The 21,857-nt window shown below is 45.1% G+C and overlaps 1 protein-coding gene and 1 long non-coding RNA gene across 2 annotated transcripts in view; both read left to right on the top strand.

Moving 5' to 3' along the window:
• Positions 1-21,857, top strand: part of Pard3b (par-3 family cell polarity regulator beta) — a 992,131-nt gene that overhangs the window by 932,930 nt on the left and 37,344 nt on the right. The window lies entirely within an intron of this gene.
• Positions 16,617-17,726, top strand: LOC126508883 (uncharacterized). The gene is made up of 3 exons (XR_007593988.1): positions 16,617-16,692; positions 16,815-16,857; positions 17,041-17,726. It is a non-coding gene; the product is annotated as an uncharacterized lncRNA (long non-coding RNA).

Here is a 21,857-nt window from a genome sequence, read left to right as displayed (position 1 = left end):
CTCCATCCCTGCCTGGGGATTCTCTTGTCCTCTTAACTGAATCACAGTAGCTCCCTGTTCTCTTCCATTGCTAGGGGTGAGGGAAAAACAGATCTTTAAACACAAGGTTCTTTGTTATCACAAAAGGAGAGTTTAAATATTTGTGGAATTAATTTTTTCAATTAAAGATAGGACTAGGTCATCTACGGAAAGCCACTAGCCGTCATTACAGAGGATCTAGTCTGCCGCTTGCTGATGTCAAAGGAGTTTTTTAAGGTGAAGTCAGTAACCTTGACTTATATGTCAAATTTGAAAACATGGATATAAAATGCATTCTCTCTAGGGGTTCCTTCCTAAGCTTTTGGGGAACTCCATCATCTTTAAAGTAAGCCTGAGCAGGCGACTGTCTAACTAAATGACACCACACAAAAATAAGGCAGAAGCCTGGCTCGTGCGGGCAAAGACAATTCCTGGCGCTGGGTAGTTAGGAGCTTGCCTGAGGCTAAGGGCTAAGCAATGTTAAGTGTTATTGTTAAGCAATGTTAAATCTTCTGCCTCCAAAGGAAAACGACTTTATTTCTTTTCTCCTGAGGCTTCTGTTTCTGGAAAGCTGGGTCTGCTTGTAATACAACCTCATTAGCAAACCCCAGGCCTTGACTGGGGCCAGTCTTGCCAGGCTATAGAGTCTAAGGTAGTAAACAATGAAATCAGCATCCCCTTAGTAACAATGAAATCAGCATCCCCTTAGCAACAATGAAATCAGCATCCCCTTAGCAACAATGAAATCAGCATCCCCTTAGCAACAATGAAATCAGCGTCCCCTCCGTCTGGCCTGACACAAACCATTACCCACCCACTCACTGGGAGTGAGCGGTGCTTTCTGGGCTGTCCTAACAAGTAAACACCAAGACACACATTTCCACTAAGGGCTTCTTTCCCACTCCAACCTACCAGCCCCTTCCAGTTCTCCCAGACTCCACTCTCATTTCACAGGCCCCCCAGCTGTGGGCTTCTCTGTTCCCCCATCTCTGGAGCCTCCATCATTCATTCACCTGACCCAACCCTGGCCCCCTGGGATCCTATTATCCTCCTCCCTACAGACAGCTCCCCACATCACCACATGATGCAGCTCTTCCAGGTTTGCAATCAAGTGTGAGGTCGTAAGAAATGAGCAAGACAGCAAGACACAACGCAGCTCATCCGCGGTCCCCTGCGCACGGAAGGTGGCTGGAGAAACTCATAAAACCCCTTTTATCAGTTCCATTCCAAAATTCACATCAGGCAGCACCAGCTGGGCCCCTGCTGCTGGCCAGCATTCCTTCGAATCATGTGATCAACTCCCTGGACTCTCCCACAGTGGATGTTCAGACCACGGTCTACCAATATGACTAAACATTCCCAAGCCTTGTCTCTAGAGATGACCTCACTTCCTTTCCCTTACGACCCCAGGCATCTGACATTAGCCTCCACTTCTGCTCCCTGCAGCACAGTCTGCTGTCTTCTCCAGCACACACTTCCCACAGGAACCCAGGAGGGCCTAAGCTTGGAGCCAGACCACGTGCACAGCCCGGCTTAGTCACTCCACCTGTGTGGCCTTGGCCAGGAATCCAACTGCTCCGGGCTCTGCTCCCTCATCTGCAAACTGGGGATGACGTGGGGGTCTCCATCTACTGGTGGCAGCATCAGGATCAAATACATGACAGTAATGCAATCAGCGAATATTTCAGGGATTTTTTTTTTTAGCTCATTTTTATTTGATCCCCATGGATGAGAGTTTCCTTTTTATAATGAAGTAAGCCCATTCTCACTGGTGCCTCTGGGACCTGGGAACACCGACTTTCCTTCTCTGGGCTTCATCTCTTCAAGAAGACCCCCTCCCCCTCTGGCTTTCTTCCCTTTGCCTGTGATGGTAAACACAGAGGCTCACCTGCACAGCTGGCTGGATGTCCCTTTCACCCTGTGGGAGATGCAAGGTTCACACCTGCTTGGAGACAGGCTGAGGGTCCTAATGCAGAAATCATTGCTTGGCCCTGGGGAAGTCTCGGGTGTCCCCACAATGGAGAAGAAGACAGCCTAGCAAACAAATGTGATTTGGGGTGCCAAGCTGTACTAACAGTCTAGGGGACAGTGGTTCCTATAGCTGGAGGATTCCTACAGCAGGTCCACAGTGTTTGTTGGGTCTAAGGAAGAAGACAGGGCCTCTATCCAGCAAGATGTAAGGACAGGTCTAGGATCCTACTCATGGTAGAAGGCTAAGCATGCCACTCTAGCTGCTGGAGCAGCACCCTTTGCTCCTGGAAGGATCCCCAAATACGTTACCTAGATCTGAGCACCGTTGGTTCAGCACAAGGAAGACAGACGTACTATTCTAGGGCATATAGCTAGGGAGGGAGAGACCATCTCCACAACCCCGACTTTTGTCCTCAGCCTCCCGACCTCCTCGTACGATGTCCACATTTCCTAGAGAAACTTGACCTGTAAACATTGCTCCCATTCCTACGGGACACTGCAGCCTCCCGCAACAAGGCTTCTGACCACACTCTGATTGTTCCAGCTAATTCCACTGCTGGTTCCTTGGTGTAATTATCTCCTATGTCTCGAAGGATTCGTTCTAATCATTGTGATAAAGGATCCAGTGGAGCAGCTAACCTCCATACCTCTCTCTTGCTGAGACCATGATCACAACTCTCTGCTTCACACATCCACCTTTCCAACAGAGAGGACCCATGCCAAATGTAAGTCTTCTCTCTGTGATTCTATCTATCTATCTATCTATCTATCTATCTATCTATCTATCATCTATCTATTATCTATCATCTATCTATCTATCATCTATCTATCTATCTATCATCATCTATCTATCATCTATCTATCTATCTATCATTGGTCTGTCTGTCTCTGTTCCTCTCCCTCTCTCCTCCTCTCCTTTATCTCCCATAGTATTTTCCCCAGTCCTCTACACTGCCATTCTAAGCACTGAATTATAGAATTCTCCACTGCCGTGTTCTGCTCTCATTGGACTAAAATTCCTAGAAGTGAGAAACGTTGCCTTATACTCACTATTATTTGCTCCCATTCCTAGATGCAGGACCACACATATAGCGGGCTCTTAATCCATTGGTATAACGATGAGCATACATTTGTTTTCATTCAAGTAATTTAGGAGAGAGAAATTCTCCAGAGCTTTCTCTACAGTCTGTCTTAAGACTGTTTTCCAATATAGTAAAGATTTCTCCATGAGAATGTCTCTTTTCCCTGGAATCAATACAAGTTCAGACTTCTAAACAGTTAACTCTTCATAGCATTTACTGTGTACCAGGTACCTTCCTAAGCGTTTTGCATGGGTTGACTGACTGGCAATACCTGCTTTGACTCAGTAGCAGTTCTGCCCTTACCATCTGCTCATGGGCAAGGGCTCTGGGTTAAAGATAGCAAATTGCCCGAGTTCAACAAGGAAGTAACAGAGATGGGAACTGAACCCGAGTCATGTGCCTGCCAGTGTGCAGAGTTAACCACCGCAGCTCAATTTCCCTGGCCGTGAAACTCCCTTACATTATTTTATCATCGGTTTCTCTTCCTCGCTAAACTGTAAGTGCCTTTAAGGACAGGGACTGTGTCTTATTCATCTTCGTATATGACACAGAACATTCCTAATATCCAGGTTAAGTAATGCCTTTCAACCATCTCTGTACCACTGTCATAAAATCAATTCCTTCCTCCTTCCCATGGGCCCTTCATTTGAAATATGAACAGTTTAATGTGTAATTGCTAGATGAACATTAAGCAATATACTTTGCCTACCAAAAAGAGAATGCTGTTTTGTTAGAACGCTCCTGAGACTTGAAATAGCAATGTCTGCAAATTGGTACTTTGGTTCTTGAAGATTAAGAATAATATCTTCTCAAAAGGAAAAAAATTATACAAACGCTTTTGGCAGAACACTGTGTAGAGAGCTCTCTCGTGGAGAAAAAGAACCCATCGCCCAGGACCGATGAAGTACCTCTGCAGCCACATCCACTAGTCCCGCTGCTGCACTAGCCCCTACAACAGACATTATTTGGGAGTAAAAACTGTATCCTTAACATCTCACGCAGCTTTCGGCTGGGCTGTGTGATGAGGAACAACCACTAGAGTTGATTTCGGATCAAATGAGCAACTTTAGAAGGAGGAAACAGCCTATTCTTTCTTCCTGGGACCCCAAAATAAATTTGCTTCTAAGTATGTTCTCAGAGTTTTCAAATTGGGTATAATTATATTCCGATCAGAAGCCTCCAGAAGAGTATCTACTGTCATATTTCAGCCCATTCATTTAGTTGATTTCAGCTTTCTTGCCTGGGTTTGCCTTTGTCTGTCCTCAGGAAGTCCCTCATCCCAAGGTCATGGCTAGCTGGGACATCCTCTGCTCACTGTATTCTATCATTCCAAGCAGCAACCCCTAGGACACTCCCTGTCATTTCATTCCATTCTGAAAGGATCTCCTTTGCAGATTCCTCTGTCTTCTCCTGTGGCTTCCGCTCTGCTTGCTGCTTTGCGCTCTCTTTGCCAACCTGGCATTAGCAATAGCACTTGCTCTTTAAACTGCAGCAACATTTAGGCTCTGCAAGCATTTCCATCTGTGCCACATTAAGGGTCTACACCTGGAGATAGTCCAGCTCAATAATTCAATGAAAACTTGAGCAATCAGCACATTGGGTGTATATGGAGATGGGGTTGGTCATCTGAGTCTCTAAGCACCATAACTGATGACTCTCTGCCACACGCCAGCTTGTCAGATCACATGCTGTATGGGCAGATATGGACTGCTCCTAGCAGTCACGACGATGGGATGCTTTCCCAGAATCTGGGGCCGATTCAACTCAAATACTACTTCCCTAAAATCCTTAATCGGCCACTGAATTATGGCCTTTCTCTAGACACCATTCTATTGGGGCAACTTTATCTCTGGGACCTAACTTACCACCAGAGACCTGCTGGGCTGTGAATGAGACCGCTATTCTATATGCAAGAATGCTAAGACACTACATAAACCTGTATAGAGGGAATCTTGCTCCATGGCCTTTGACAGAGTTTAATGCTTTTTGAAAATCAGTTGTACGTCCTCCTGCGCCCCTCCTGTGACACACCCTCCTACACCCCCTGGCCTGATCTCTCTCATCCGTTCTGGCCAAGTTCACTGTTTTGAAGATCTGGTCTTTGGTCTCCCTCCCTAGTGGCATGGACTGCCTGTTTGAATGACCTCTGACACTTCCTCAGTCTTAATGCCAAGGACAAAAATGATGAATTAGCAGCAATTTAATTCTTTGTGAGATGACTGTGTGCCCAATGTCAACTCAAACTTCCTGAAAATGCAAAAAGCCCTTGCATGGAATGTCGCTTTAAGATGCCAAACAGCTGAGATCAAGGGTTAATGCTACTGCCATATCGTTTTTATGTCACTTAGTTCCTCGGATAAAAGTCCATTTTAATCAAACTTTTCATCATTTCCTCATAGGCAATATATCCTTGATGCCAGTTAGAGTATTTGATATTAATTATTCAGTCGAAGGCCTCCATTATGAGTTTAGTTGGAATATTTGTGATTTAAAACATGTTAAGACCCATTACAGTACTAATGTTCTCAAAGTAATTTTAACTGAATCTTGATGGGCCATATATTAAATTCTATACTTTTTTTTTTTTGCTTTTTGTCTCATTTTCCATAGCAAATTCTAAATTGTTGCATATTTGTTGGCTAAGTACTCTTTTCAGGGGAGGAGTATGTGCCTGCAGTTTCAAGAGTGCCAAATCTAACATTACCTTGGACTTGAAATGTGCTAAGCTGGGTAAGCTGGCTTCCATGTTTTCCCTCTTGCATGTATCTAAAGGGTGTCAGCGTTTCCTTCCCACGCCTCCAGCCAATAGTAAGGAGGTTGTGTTGTGCATAGGCATCTGCTTGGTTGAGGCTGCTGCTCTCTCTCATGGCTCGTGTTCCTTGGTAATTCTTGGTGTTTTCCTGCTCCATTACCATCTCACCATCTGCCTCCAGAAACTCATGCCCTGCGATTACGGTGGTGCTTTTCTGAAATGTACTGCCCTGTTCTGCACGGGGTGTGTGTGTGTGTGTGTGAGTGTGGTGTGTGCTCCCGCTCTGCACCCACCTCCTGCTTGGTTCCGATATACTGCCAGCGTTTTGTTAGTGTCCCTTGGCTCAAGTTCCTGGGTTTCCTTTGCACAGGAATCCTTGTATTAACTTACTGCGAATAGGTGATTAATTCATCCTTGGGTCTGATGCTAGGATTTTTGCTGTCCGTACCATTTGATTTTTTCAGATGACATAGCATCACGACAACATGTGAGCATCCTGGATAAAACATCTGTGCCTAACCAATGGTGTGGATGTGCTGTGTTATTCTATAGGAATCGTTAGCAGTAAAACCCACTAGGTATGTTTCTCCTCTTTATATACCAATAGCGACATGAAACTATTTCAGAGATACCGTGTCTATTCCTCAGCTAAGCCATAAACAGTTGAAGGTGGGGTGGTGGCAGGTATATGAAATGCTCCAAGGACTAGTAATCTTGGTCATTTGGTTTGTTTTCATAGCATGGTCTTCCTCCCCAGCTAGCTGGGCATTAGTCATTATGATGCTCTTTTAGTTAACGATTACAAACTCTTCAAACTGGAAAAAGCAGAACCAGAATCCAAACTCATCTTTTTCTGCTTTCCAGAGCCCTTTCCGTTTCTTTTTCCTGAGCCATGAACTCAAATCTCAATTGGTTAGAATGTTGTGCCTTCTTTTTTCCTTGCATATAGCTTGTTTATAGAATGGAAGATGGCCTAGGTCACTTAAAAATGTATCCATATATTGGGGTGTAGAAGGGACAGAGTCCCTGCCTAGCATACTGAAGGCCATGAGTCCCCTGCACCAAATACATCCACATTCATTTGAACATCTTTCCAAAGAAAATGGAAGATGAGCAACCAACAAAATATAAGACAAACAGAGAATTTATGAGGAAAGAAGAGGATTTTCCATGCTGGATAGCATAACGTTTATTCTTTTTTTTTTAACTTAAAAATTTCCACCTCCTCCCATTTCCTTCCCCCTCCCCCCTCCCTATAACTTTTATTCTTATATCACTATAATAGTCTTTCCCCAAGTAAAACCAACTCAACCATCTTTTCCTTGTTAACCATTAAATTGTTCCTATTGGGAGCAGATATGGGGAAGTGGATGGCTCTGGCTGTACAGAACGTAAGTACTCTGGACTCATGCGCCAGGTCAGGGTTCCTAGACCCCAAATTTGACTTTGAAATACTCTTTTACATTGGGACTTGTAAATGGAACATTTGATGAATATCTATTATGTTCTAACAAAACGCTGTGGGGAGGATGTTGATTTAAACACGTTGCTTCATCCATTTCTTGTAATGTCTTGATGTTTGGATAAATAGAAAGACACTTGGGGATACAAAGTAACATGGCCAAGATTGTGGGCCTTGTTGTCTGTCTGCTACTTTCTACCTCTGAGATCTCTGCACTATGTCAAGGTGTCTTGTTCCAGCCTCACTAGAAACAGTTTGGAGAGATGTATCCCATAACCATCCACAATGAGGCAGCCCTCCTGGTACTGAGCCTGTCCTAAACTAGCACAATAAAAAACTCGGGGACATTAACCGGAACAGGTCCCTAGTAGGTATTCAAGATTACTACAAGCAGAACCCATGAACCATGGAGCCCCCATAGCATACGCGGTTAAGCACCCACCTACTTCTTCCTGTTGAATTACTTTTGCAACCGTGCAGTTTTTTAGACACTGCATCTGTGTTATGCAGAGTGGTCAAAAGTGTGTGAAATAAGTTGGTCCTACTTCAGCAGCTCTTGTAGCTGAGAGATAATTCTTGATCCGTTCAGGGTGTGGCTCTGGCAGATCCTTGAGGGGACTTGGCTAAGATGAAAATACCAGATCACTGTGGGAGATTTGCTTCAACCGACTCTGCTACTTCAAATACTTGTAAGGGGGATTGGCAGTGGATGGCCATGGCGGTGCCACAGGCGCCCATCTGTGCCCTCGTTCTCATGTGGCACAGGCCCCACGGCCCAGTCATTATGCTGAGAACACCTTGGTCCAACGCCATCATTTCCAGCAAAGGCAAACATTTGTAGTACAAATGGGAAAGGGGTTGGTACAAAAAGAGCAGCTTCCAGAGTGCATTCTGGCTTATATTCCAAGTCTTCAATTAAGCCCAGACAGAAGTGGCTGGGGCTGGTCCCAACAGAGCATTGTCCTGTGCCACAATTAGTACAACTGACCCTTGTGGTTGAGCGTGGAATGACACGTTAAGTAGGTGGGGACCCGGCAATTCTCATTGGCCATGCTCCACCAAGGGTACTCTGAGGCATCATTAGTCCCCTTCAGAACCGGCTGGTGCTTGGAAGTAGACAGGGTGGTGACTGCTTGGAGGTTTCTGCCTGCTAATTGCCTACATGGAGAGGAAGCAAATGCAGACCCACGTCCAGAAATGATAGCGTCTGACAGCCTGGTTTTTACAAGAAACTAGAAGGAACTGTAATTGTTCTAGCGGGAGGTTAAGATGGAAAATAAGCATGTTGCGCTATTTTGAGAAGGCATCTGCTGCGGTGAAATTCCCTTCCTGGAAGCATTCGTGTAAATCCAGAATGGAGTTTGTATCAAGCGTCTCATACGTTTCCACTGGAATGCTGGTGCCTTTGATGACTTATGCTAAATGATCTGGACTGTGGGATGTCCCTGTACAATACTTCTAACATCAAAATCAAATCCATGTATAAGACAGAGCCTGTAGCCAGCACATTATATGAGTAACTTCCCGGTGTGCTGCCTTCACTGGGGCATAGACACTGTGAGGACTGCCTGTTGTGGCCAGTTACAGTCACATAGGTCCACCCTTCATCAACCGCTTGGAATCCTCTGTCCGTGTGATCTCTTCTTTCATATTTACTTACATTGGTAATTATAATAATGAGGATGATGATGATGATGGCAGTAGGTCACTGGGACTATGGTGATAGGTGACAGGCAACTTTATCAGCCCAAATAGATGAGCTAAGAGAGGAGCCGACCTGTCCTTCGTCCATCACTCAATAGCTGTTACTGACTGCTCGCTAAGTTCATGTGCTCTGTGAGCCCCAAGAGAACCACAATAAGCCCATAAGGCCATGGCTCCTCTCCCATAGTATTTATATTCAAGTGAAAAACAAAGTAACTAATCAATAACAAATAAATGGGAAATTGCCATACTGCCCAGCAAAAAATTTTTTAAAAAAAGGGCAGATGTATTATTCCAAAAACATAATGTGATTTTGGACTAATTAGAGAAAGAGACGTAGAAATGCATCATCTTCTAAAGGAGGTTAAGAAGAAGAAATAGAAGGTGTCAGGCCGAGACAGCATGTGTTGTGGCTAGGAGGAGGCTGGACAACAGAGCTGGGAGAAAGCTGTGTGGCTGGAATAGAGATGGTGAGAACTGAGCAGGAGAAGCAGAAGTCAGATTATACGTGGGCTACTGAGTGCTTTTTATATTTTCTCAAAGATTAATTAGAAGCCGCGGCTGAGTTTTAGATAATGAGAGGATGGAGTCAGACATGGCTCTGCAGTCTTGTCTAGCTGCAGTGTGAGAACCGAGGCGAGCAAGCTGGCGAGGGTGCAGGGCAGTTGGGAGGGATTTATAGCAGCTCAGAGGAGAGCCGCTGGAGGTCCACACAAGGGTGGGAGTGCTGAGGGCAGAAAGGCAGGAGGATGGTGGGGGAAACACTTGCAGTGAAAGATGCTGGATCATAGTGGGTGTGGTGGGGTACGTGTACCCCTGATGGAGGAAGGTCATTGAGCAATAAAGAAACTGCTTGGCTGGCCCTGAAAGGTTAAAGCATAGGTGGGAGGAGTAAACAGAATAGAATTCTGGGCGGAAGAGGAAGTGAGGTCAGACTCTGCTCTGCTCCCAGAGAGACCCGATAGCTCTGCTCTCTGGAGCAGAGACACCATACTCAGCTCTCCCGGGTAGACTTGACAGCTCTGCTCTCTGGAGCAGAGACACCAGGCTCCACTCTCCCAGGCAGCTCCGACCCAGGATGGACTGAGGCTAGAATCTTCCCGATAAGCGCACCTTGGGGTGCTTACACACATCATTAGAAATGGGCTAGTCCAGGTGTGAGAATTAGCCTGTAAGGGCTAGATTTCATGGGCCAAGCAGTGTTTAAATGAATACAGTTTGTGTGTTGTTATTTAGTGCATGAGCTAGCAGGCGGCCGGGGTGCTGGGGACGCAGCCCTGCCGCTCCTATTTCAACATAACCCTGTGTCAAGAATAAATCTGCACACAGTTGCTGGAAGGTAGTGAGTGACACACCTTGAGAGGAAAAACACCGAGAGAGGAGAAGGCTGTGGAAGATCCTGAGTGCGGGTTGGGAGGTTTGAAGGGTCCTTCATCCCTTGCGATGCTGGAGACAGAGCTTCACGTGGATGGAAAGTGCAACGGCTGATCAAGGACGCTACACAGTGTATATTCATGGAAACTGAACCAAGAAGTCCCCAGGGCATACCAGGGAAAGGTGATGTGATGAAGTGCAGAATCTCATCCTCAGAATGCAGAAAGAGAGGCAGGTGGATGGTGTGGCCCCCAGAGGCCTGTGCACTAGCCTGTGGCTATGGCCTGCCATTACAGTTTGTGTGGACAGAAAACCTTATATAGCGCTGTCCCTGTAATTTTATTCTGAAAGTAATATTTTTCTCAAGTAGGAAGAATTGAGGACTTAACGTCGTCTGTCGTTTGGTGACTAAGCATAGCTCTGGCCCCATTTGGCCTAATCGTGAGGGTAAGAAAGAGAGTGGTAGTTATTTAGCTGTGTGCACTGTGCTTATAGAATTGAAGGTCCTTTTTCTGAAGAGCTATGTGCCGGGGTGCGTGTGGATGAAGAGGCACAAGCGTTCAGTTCACTCCTAAGTGGTTCAGAAAATAGCGTCACATCTACAGACTAAATGTATATGCAACTTCAAGTATATTTAGAAGAGAGGAAGGAAAAGGGGGGAAGAATGGAAGAGAATGGCTAGAAAGAATACATGATAAAGTCGGTGGGGCAAAATGTAAACGGTGGGTTTGAGTAAGGGATGCAGAGCTGCTTGTACGACTGTCATGGTAGTACGTGAGTAGATGTCCCCAGAAATTCCCAGAAACCATTCAGAAGTTAAAACTTTCTCATTCTGGTGTGTTAAGCTGGGTTTCCATGCAAAAGTCCACTCTGAGGCAGGGATCTTTGTGACGTGAACCCAGCAAACATCTAATACAGTGGGGATAGAAAGGGAAGAGAGCCCTTTAAGGAGGGGTTATCACTTTTTTAGGGCCTTCCAGGACAGCATAGCCATCTTACCCGAGAGGCAGGAATGTTAAGGTGTTTTTCTTTCAAGTCCCATTAGTCATCATTGCCAAAGGGATTCTCAAGAGGTGCCAGCTCCCATCACCTCAGCCTGCCCTCTGCATCTCTGCTCAGAATAGTATCTGTAGACATAGGTGCTGGGATAACGGAGGGCCAGAACCCCGCTGCTACAGTGAGCAAGGTTCCAGAGTCAGCAGTGAGCTGATGTCCTAATGGCCTCCCATGAAGGAAAATACAGAGTTATAAAGTCGCTACAGACCATTCTAATATCTTCTGTTTATTTCTGGGGTCTATGGCTTGGTGGTATTCTGTGTGAGACACAACGGACCCCCTTTTCCATCAGCAGAGCAGCAGGGATGGGCAATCCTGAATGAAAGCATTACTGAGTTCTCTTTGTTTTACTCAGATAAACAATTCATCAGAAGGATGGAAGGTCTTTGACAAGTTTATTTTATGTTAAGCGTGTGCTCTGGACATCACCAAAATGGAGCTGCACCTCTGAGATGCTCCTGAGATTACAGGGAGCCAGGAAAATGGAGTTTGGTTTTAAGGTGTTTAACTCAAGCACATCCATCAATGAAGGATGGTGATCTAAGTCTCTATGGCAAGTACCTAGCACTGTGGTTTTCAATGCCCACATAATAAAGTTTTGCATAGATTCCCGTTGACACCTCTGCTACAGTTGAAGAGCAGGTGGACTCGGTGGCTATAACTACACACAAGCACAGAACACAAGACCTGAGTTCTATCTGCAGACCCCACACTAAAAGCCAGGCATTGTGCTGCTTCTGCAAAAGGGGAGGCAGGAATAGGAAGATCCGCTGGGCTTGCTGCTCAGTTAGCCAACCAGTATCCAGATGCCAAAGAGGCCTTGTCTCAAAAAGCAAGGTGGACATCTCCTAGGAGCAACACTGAAATTGTCTCCTGGCCACCACATTCTTCCCCTCACGTGGGCACACACGCACGCGCACGTGCACACACACACACACACACACACACACACACGAACACAAACTTGATCAAATGCAGGGTTTCATCTTAGAACCTGGGTCCAAATTCTACAGTCTTACATCAGCATTAGTTGTTCTGCTTAACTGTCTGTGTTGTATCCACGAAGCCCAGAAATCAGCTACAGCCGGTTCAGCTAAGATGAACTCCAGACCAGAAGTACTTGTCAGAAGTCAAGAAAGCTGCAAGATGAAGTCCTAATGTGTAACTGGCAGGTCAAAGAATGTGAATATTTTTAAGTCACTCATATATGGTTAGACTGGCCTTGAAAAGGGCTGTGCCAGTTCTACACCACTACCAGGACAAGTGATCGTTGAGAACCTATGTCAGGCCAAGCATAGCGGTGCTGTGTAGCAAACATGAGCACAAGCTGTTTTAATTTGTATTGTATTTTACTCATAGTGAGAGTGGATATTCCTTTTTTTATCCAAGATGAAATTTCTTTCTTATGGTGGCTCTTCCCCCTGATCCTCTTCCAGTGGATCTAATGTTCTGCATCATGGGCAAGTGGACTTGTTAAACTGACAGTCATGTCCTATACCTTCTGGGCGACACATTCCTGCGCTACTCAGCTCTAGTTCCTAGTAACTCAAGAAGGGCTTCTTAGACCTTTCAATCGCTGGAAAATGTCATTTGTTCTGCTGGATCAGGAGAATCACCTACTGTAGCCATACTGATGGTTTTGAACGAGTAAATTTTATTAAATATACAGCAAGTCAGAGAAAAATGGAGAAATGCAAAGGCGGGAGGAAGGGAGGGGGAAATACTAAAACATCATATTGGATATGGGCTGGGGAAGTTAAGGCAGTCAGCTGGAGTTCCAGACTGAGTGTTCTTCCCATGGCTGGACTTCTGGCTTCTCTTTCCCACCCCAGGCGTTTTCATATCATGGGATAAGCAACAGCAACCTCTGTTGGGAATAGCTTACCTCCTAGCTGTTCTCAAGGGCACCGTCTTTTAATCTTGGCCTGTTTTACTGTTCTCTTCCCTGCTTGTCACACACTTAAGGGGCCCAGCCCATTCCCAGACAAGACATCTTAGAAGACACTTGGTATAGAGATGCATGGTTCCGAAGTGGTGAGGACCAGTTTCCCTTCCAAAGTCGGCTTCTCAGCAAGCTCGATAGCACAGGAGAATGCAGCAATGTACATTAGACTTCCTTCAGCTCTGGGAGAAGGGAGCTGCTGGAAGCCTTGTCTGGCAAGTATAGGTGTTAATTTGGCTAAATCAAAAGGATTCTGAAACTTGGAGATGTTCTTCCTCTGGGGCCTGTGTGTGTCCAAACTGTCCACTGATTGGTGGCAGAGGATCATCAGGCTTCCTGAAATCACATGCCACATGTTTTCTGAGTGACATTTTGCACACATTCCTACTAGAAATGGCAGGCGAGTGAGGTTTGTGACCCAACAAGTTTAAGATTTACCAGATTAGAGAATTTACTGCAGAACCCTCTTTAAAAGGGTCGTTTTTTTTTTCAATTTGGCCACAGATTGATAGGGACTTCAAAGAATATTCAATTTGTAAAATTTTATGAAAACAGTAATATTCAAACAGTAGCTTTTGGGGCTGCAGGGTTTCTTTAGTATAAAAACTACATAATCATTTCAGCAAATGACCTAATTATGGTTCACCTTTTAGCCCCACACAGCAGTGTGTGCATGTACTTCTTCTATGAATATAGTCTTGACTTGTGTTTAAACACAGTGAAGACTTCCCAGCAGGCTGGATGACATCAGACTCTTGTTCGTGTGCCCTCACGTCCTCCCACAGAAGCACCTGCTTAGGCGTGAAAGCCAAATTTGTACAGGAATCAGTACTGCCTAAACAAGGAGTCACAAAGCTAGAGATGTCTCAGAAGGGAAAAAACGCATTCTGTGCAGGCATAAGGAAGTGAGTTTGGACCTCTTGCACACCCATAAAAGTCAGGTATGTTGTGGTATAGTCTCATAACTCATCCTTGGGGACGCAAAGACAAGAGGGTCCCAGGGATTCACTGGCCAGCTAGTCTAGCCAAAATGGTAAGCTCTGAGTTCAATGAGAGATTTGGCTCTAAAATTAAGTGTAAAGCAATAAAGAAAGGCGCCAAAGACAACCTTTGGCCTCCACCCCCACACACGCACAGAGACACGAGCAAGCACACCCGTATATTTCATGCGCACACACATACAACATACACACAGAAACACCAAAGATAAATAACGTCCCAGGAAGCAGGAAGGAAAGGAAGGATTCACAAGGGTGAGCAGGAAGCAAACTCCATGGGAACAAAAAGCATTGTGTGGGTCCCGCTGTAAATGATAGCATTACTACGCTGTGGTAGAACCAAGGAAAGTAGAATGTAACATTAAACCATAGCTGCCCTGCTGGAAACAAGTGAGGTAAAGAACCCATTTAACATATGGGGGACATTAAAATATATTTATATCCATGTCCGCATTGTGTATGGTTGCTTATGTGCCACTGGCGATATTTTACACTGAAAAGATACAAGACATTGCCTGCTGGTGGAGGGCAAATGTATTCTATTCTTTCCTAAAAGCCAAATACCCTCAAGTAAAGGATTAATCAGTGGCCAAAAGCTGAAGAGCTGCTGTGTCTCTGCTCATAATATGGACCTGAGGCCTCCTCTAGCCTTATTTTTTTTTTAAAAAAAAAAGACATATTTTGCCTAGTAGTAGGATATGAATAAGAGAAGGGAGTTACACAAAACATCTTCAAAAAAACTCACCCCTTTTCATGTGAGTAATTCCAGGTGGCTAAAGATGAGATGGATGAACCTGAATGCAACAAGCTCACTGTCTCGGGCAAATCAAGGTTAATGCTAAGCCATGTGACATAGGGCATTCTTACTGGAGAAGTCAAGAAGGCCGAGAGTCAAGTCAGCAGGCCCCGGAGTGCAGCTGCTGGACCACCTCATGCAGTCCCTAAGGGGACCAAAGAAAATATCTCAAAGAATCAACAGCTAGAGTAAAACAAAAATAGCCAGATGTCCCAGAAGGCCCTCGTGGTATTATGAAGAAGGCTGGGGCAGGAATAACAACAGCCTTTGGGTTTTATCAACCTTACTAATAAAAGTCAGTTGGATCTCCATTGAGAAGAGCAGTTGGTACAATATGGAAAGGTTTTAAAGACCATTAATTTCTTGAAATGAAACAGCTGGCCTTATTGGCTATTAAATAATGAGCCAGATTCTCCCCAGTGCCGAAGTCACCCTCTGGTAGTAAATTAAGCATTTAGGGAGGCACATTAACTCTTTAAGAAGATTAGAGTTCAATTCAGGGCACTTTATGTGGAGCAGGAACACCATAGGGAACGCGGCTGCAGCTAAGCAAAGGAAGGGGGAAAAGGAGATGAATTATGATGGCTACACCCTCCGCTAGTGCTGACTTCATGACTCAGGTGCACACGGGAAATGGGAAGAGTCGACTCTTGAGTGAAGGTCCATCTATTCTTCTCTTGTTGGACGGGACCGTGAGGGCACAGCTGAGCCTCCATTCGGGAAACTTTGAGCTAAGCCTTGTCATACAGTGAGGAAGGAGAGGCAAATAAGTGGGTGATCGCAACCAAGTACAGTAGGTGCTAAAATGGAATTCAAGATGGAGAGGAGGGGCACCTTGTACAATGAGCCAAGGAGTTTACCCTACCAAAAAGGGCCCAACGGCTTGATTCTGTTCGCATCGTAGAAAAGGTTCCTTGATAATTTCATGGAGAATCGCCGACTGAAGGGGAAAGAATGAAGTGGAGAAAGCAATGTGAAGGTGTTGGTATAATTCCTAGGAAAAATGCCAAATAACTCTAAGCTAAGCGAGAAATGGCAGAGACGGGAGAAAGGACTGTGCTGAACGGTAGCTGACTAGAGGTGCCCAAGAAGGTAGGAGTGAGGGCAGAGGTGGACTGTGCTGAACGGTGGCTGACTAGAGGTGCCCAAGAAGGTAGGAGTGAGGACAGAGGTGGACTGTGCTGAACGGTGGCTGACTAGAGGTGCCCAAGAAGGTAGGAGTGAGGGCAGAGGTGGACTGTGCTGAACGGTGGCTGACTAGAGGTGCCCAAGAAGGTAGGAGTGAGGGCAGAGGTGGACTGTGCTGAACGGTGGCTGACTAGAGGTGCCCAAGAAGGTAGGAGTGAGGGCAGAGGTGGACTGTGCTGAATGGTGGCTGACTAGAGGTGCCCAAGAAGGTAGGAGTGAGGGCAGAGGTGGACTGTGCTGAACGGTGGCTGACTAGAGGTGCCCAAGAAGGTAGGAGTGAGGGCAGAGGTGGACTGTGCTGAATGGTGGCTGACTAGAGGTGCCCAAGAAGGTAGGAGTGAGGACAGAGGTGGACTGTGCTGAACGGTGGCTGACTAGAGGTGCCCAAGAAGGTAGGAGTGAGGGCAGAGGTGGACTGTGCTGAACGGTGGCTGACTAGAGGTACCCAAGAAGGTAGGAGTGAGGGCAGAGGTGGACTGTGCTGAATGGTGGCTGACTAGAGGTGCCCAAGAAGGTAGGAGTGAGGACAGAGGTGGACTGTGCTGAACGGTGGCTGACTAGAGGTGCCCAAGAAGGTAGGAGTGAGGGCAGAGGTGGACTGTGCTGAATGGTGGCTGACCAGAGGTACCCAAGAAGGTAGGAGTGAGGGCAGAGGTGGACTGTGCTGAACGGTGGCTGACCAGAGGTACCCAAGAAGGTAGGAGTGAGGGCAGAGGTGGAGCTCTGAGTCCAGGGCTTGGGCAACAGCATCGATGAAGGCATGTGTTTCCTGGTGAAAACATGATATGGGGACAGTTTTGGGCCCCAGAAGCATGTTGAGATGGCGCACAGAGAACGAGACAGGATAGCTATGAATCATCTGATAAGACTCACAAGGGTGCACTAAAAAGAATCTGAGATTCATAATGTGGTACGATTCCTAGAAGTTAAACTGAATGTCTCAGCTAGTCTAAATAGTGTTTGGTTTTGTTGTTCTGATCTCTGCCTGAAGGGAGGGACTTCAACGATACCGATGCCTGTGAACGAGACCCTGTCATTGTCAACCATTAAGACCATTAAAGGCGTGGGAAAGGAAAAAGTAGAAATGATTGTCTCTAGGGTTAAAAAAAAAAAAGCCTTTTTCCTGGGAATATCAATAGTTAATAAACCACGGATCTAAATATCAGGCAGTGTGTGCTCTGTGCGAGAAGGAGAAAATTTCACAGGTTGTGGACTAGACAAATTAACAGTTCTCCTCTGTCAGCACCTAAAATCTATACCATGGCTTCTCTCTATGGTATGAGGCAAAACGTGCCAACAAATTGGCTTAGATGATCTCTCTGGAAATGTGGAAGAAATTATATACTGGAGAGAAAGGGGGAAATTCTTGTAAGTGTTGACAACCTCACCGCAGCATAGCAAAAAAAAAAAAAAAAAAAAAAAAAAAAAAAAAAAAAAAAAAAAAAGTCCTTAAAGACAAACCCTCGAATTTCAGAAATGCTGTTATAGTGGTATATGCTATATGCTGCAAAAGTTGCATTTTTTTTAAAGAAAATTGACATCAAAGTTGCCCAAACCAATAGCCCTTGTGGCAGCTTTGTGGTGAGAACCTCATGCTTTAGGAATTTGAAAAGCCTAAAATTAAAAGGGTGGAGAGTTCGTGCATTGCCGAAAGAGAATTCAGCAAAGACAACAAGACTAAACCTCAGGGTTTTGCAAGTCATGGAGTCACCTCAGCAACACTTGCACCACAGTCCCAGAACAGGGTTTCCAGGTAGAGCTTGTGGGCTGCGTGCGAGTGGCTGCTATCCACAAGGCCATCCTAGGTGAGTCCATGGACAATGAGCACAGACTAGTGTGCGCCCGCTCCTGCCACGTCATCCAAAATAGACCGGAGCCAATTCCAAGGAGACCACTGTGTATTCCGGGTGATACGCAACTCCACCTTCGTGGTTTTGTAGGGTACGCGTATATAGGAGGAGCTACAAATGCTTGTGGAGTAGCCAAAGATAGACCTTGGTGTCTTTCTCAGTCACTCTGTACCTTTTTGTGAATAGTAAACTGTTATACTTATATAATAGTAAACAGTTTCATACATATACATTGTGTGTTTTAATTCCTCTTCCCCAACTTCTCATTTCTCTCTAGTCTCTAACACACACACGCATGCACACACACACACACACACACACACATGCACACATTCTCCTCCATATCTTATCTTCATATCTTATCCCTATTTATTAGTTTGGGTTCTCTTAAGTGTCCCATAGAATTGAATCAGGGCTGGCTCCTGGATCCTGAGTTTGGAACTAACCCTCAGATCCTGGTGAGCTCATCACAGGATGCATGACTGGGATATCATACTTCCTTGGCTCCCAGAATCTGTGCATTACCAACAGATCAGGAGTATATACTCAGGTCTGATAGCTGCCTTCTCACTCCATACATGACTGTTAAGGACACCCAACTTCTGTGGACCCAGTACCAGTGTGCACAGTTGTTATGAGTTCAAAGTATATCTACTTTCTGGTATATGTCAGAATCAGTAAAAATTCATGGACTTGGATGCATCTTCATAGTTACAGATAAAGAGTTTCAGAATGACATTTCTTGGTCTTGAATGTCTATGACAATATCTTGTTTTCTGTTCCAATAAGGACTCAAAACAGGGAGGCATTCAAATCTACAGGAGCTAGAAGGAAAAAAAAAAAACACTGAAAAGTTCATCAGGGAGATGCCTTGCTGAAGGTAGTATTTACAGGCTTAAAAACAGAACCGTGGGCCCTGTGAAGAAAGGGTCATCATGTCCTTTTCAGTTCACAAATGCACTTAGTGGAAGAGGAGAGAAAACCACCGCCCACTTCTTAGACCATTTGCTGCCGATAACGGAGCCCCATGATACATTTTCCCCCAAATTCTATTTTAAAGAGACTTAGAAACTGCACAACAAAAATAAATGAAAGCTACAGGGAATCCTTGTGAATCCCCTGCCCCCATGTGTGCATGCCACTCCGCCATTGCCAACATCCCCCAGCAGAGTGGTTCCGTTATTATGACTGATAGCGGTACATTGGCTTCATAAGCAGCCACAGCCCCTGCTTTATGTTAAGGTTCTCTTCTGGTTTATGCCGTCTATGGGTTTTGACATAGGTGCAATGACACACATCGACCACTGTGATGTCATACAGAGTAGCTGCATTATCCTAAAGTTGTCTGTCTTCATCCCCCTCCCACCCCCAACTCTGATGACTAGTGATCTTTTTACTGTCTTCATAGTTGTAATTCTGAATGTGACATGGTTGGATTTGTATAATATGGAGGGGTGGTTCTCAATCTTCCTAATGCTGTGGCCCATTAATACAGTTCTTCATGTTGTGGTGACCCCCAACCATAAAATTATTTTTGTTGCTACTTCGTAACTATAATTTTGCTACTTATGAATCGTAATGTAAATATCTGTGCTCTCCAATGGTCTTAGGCAACTCCTGTAAAAAAAGTTGTTCGACTCCCAAGGGTCACAGCCCACAGACTGAGAATGGTTGACACAGAGCCTTGTCAGGTGGGCGATTTATTTAGCAATATGCATTAAAGTTTCCTGCATTCTTTAGTTGCTTGATCAGCCAAGGTTGACTAGCATTCTGTTGTGTGGCTACATCAGTTTGTGTAACCATTCATCTACATCTTGGTTTTAGCTGCTTCCAAATTTGGACAATTAAGAACCAAACTTCTGTAGATACCTGTGTGCACCGTATGTGAGCGCCTTAGTTCTCACATCCCGTGGGCGGACTCAGAGGAACAAGATCACTGGATCTTATGTGGGAACAAGCTTAACTTTGTAAGAGACCACCATTCCACCTCCCAAAAGGGCCGAACTTCTGCATTCCTGCAACGTGGAGCATTCTGCCGGTGGTGTCGGGATTTGGTCATTCTTGTGGGTGTGCCGTGGTGTCCATTATAGACGGCAGAGCATCCTCTCATGTGTCTGCTATCTGTGTATCTTCTCTCGTTTGTGGCTGTTAACATTTGAGCCCTTTTTGCAAACTGTGTCTGGGGAATCCCTTGTACATTTGGCTATCAGATGTGTCTTCTGAAAATATTTCCTCTCAGCATGCAGCTTCTCTTTTCATTTTCTTGACAGTGGCTTTCATAGAGCAGAATCTTTTTGTTGTATTTTTTAATGAAGTCCAGCTTATCAATTTTTTCTTTCCTGCCTTATGTCTTTGGTTTATCTAAAAAATCACTACCTTGTCTAAGATAATCTATCTTTTCTTTTATTTTATCTTCTACGAGGCTTACAGTTCTGTATTTTGTATTTATGCCAATGATCCATTGTGATCTGATTTTTATGACAAGTGTGAGGTCTGAGCATAGATCCAGTCATGCAGTGGACGGGTGTCCTGCCCTGAGTGTAGATCCAGTCATGCAGTGGACGGGTGTCCTATGCTGAGTGTAGGTGGTCATGCTGTGGATGGGTGTCCTATGCTGAGTGTAGGTCCAGTCATGCTGTGGACGGGTGTCCTGTCCTGAGTGTAGGTGGTCATGCTGTGGACGGGTGTCCTGTCCTGAGTGTAGGTGGTCATGCTGTGGACGGGTGTCCTGTCCTGAGTGTAGGTCCGGTCATGCTGTGGACGGGTGTCCTGTCCTGAGTGTAGGTCCGGTCATGCTGTGGACGGGTGTCCTGTCCTGAGTGTAGGTCCAGTCATGCTGTGGACGGGTGTCCTATACTTTCAGCACATATTTTAAAGGCTGCCTTTGCTCCATGGTATTCATTTGGTCCTTTGACAAAGGCCAGTTGAGTATTTTCGTCATTCAATTTCTGGGTTTTTTTTTTCCGTCCCATTTCATTGATCTGTTTATCTCCTCTTTTTCCAGTACCACACTGTCTTGATTCCTCAAACTTTATGGTAAATTTTGAAGATCATTAATGTCAGTCCTCCACATTTGTTCTTTTTCAATATTTTGATGGCTGTTGTTCTAAGCATTTTACCTCTGCATATAAACCTCTTAATCTGCTTATCAATATCCACACGGGAACTTTCTAAGGTTTGGGCATCTTAGTTCTTTCCTGTTGCTGTGGTAAGATACCCTAAAAAAAGCCACAGGGGAGAAAGACTCACGGGTTAAGGTTCTATCCCAGCAAGGTTGGGAAAGTCACAGAGGCAGGGTCTTGAAGCAATTGGTCACTTTTCATCTATAGTCTATCCTCTCCTTATCAGGACAGATGTTCTCATCCAGTTGGATCAGATAAACTTCTGTATGTCAGGTTGCTGTATATAAATTCCGAATGATAATGTAACATCTGGAGTCATTCAAAACAAGAGGTGTGTGCCTCTTATCAATTAAATAAGTATATGCATTCAAAGAACAAGATAGCCAGGCTATCCTCATTTATGCACTTCTGGTATCTATAAAGTTATGTGCTCTACTCCTTGCACAGCTTAAGGGATTGACCTAAATGCCAAGAGAAGGAAGACAACAGACACATATATCTAGATACAGAAAAGCTGGTATCAGTAGGTAAAAGATCATGGA

The sequence above is a fragment of the Alexandromys fortis genome, unplaced genomic scaffold, assembly GCF_014885135.2.
Source record: "Alexandromys fortis isolate MF-2015 unplaced genomic scaffold, M_Fortis_MF-2015_v1.1 scaffold_40, whole genome shotgun sequence".
NCBI lineage: Eukaryota > Metazoa > Chordata > Mammalia > Rodentia > Cricetidae > Alexandromys > Alexandromys fortis.
This window is presented reverse-complemented; position numbering and strand designations above follow the sequence as displayed.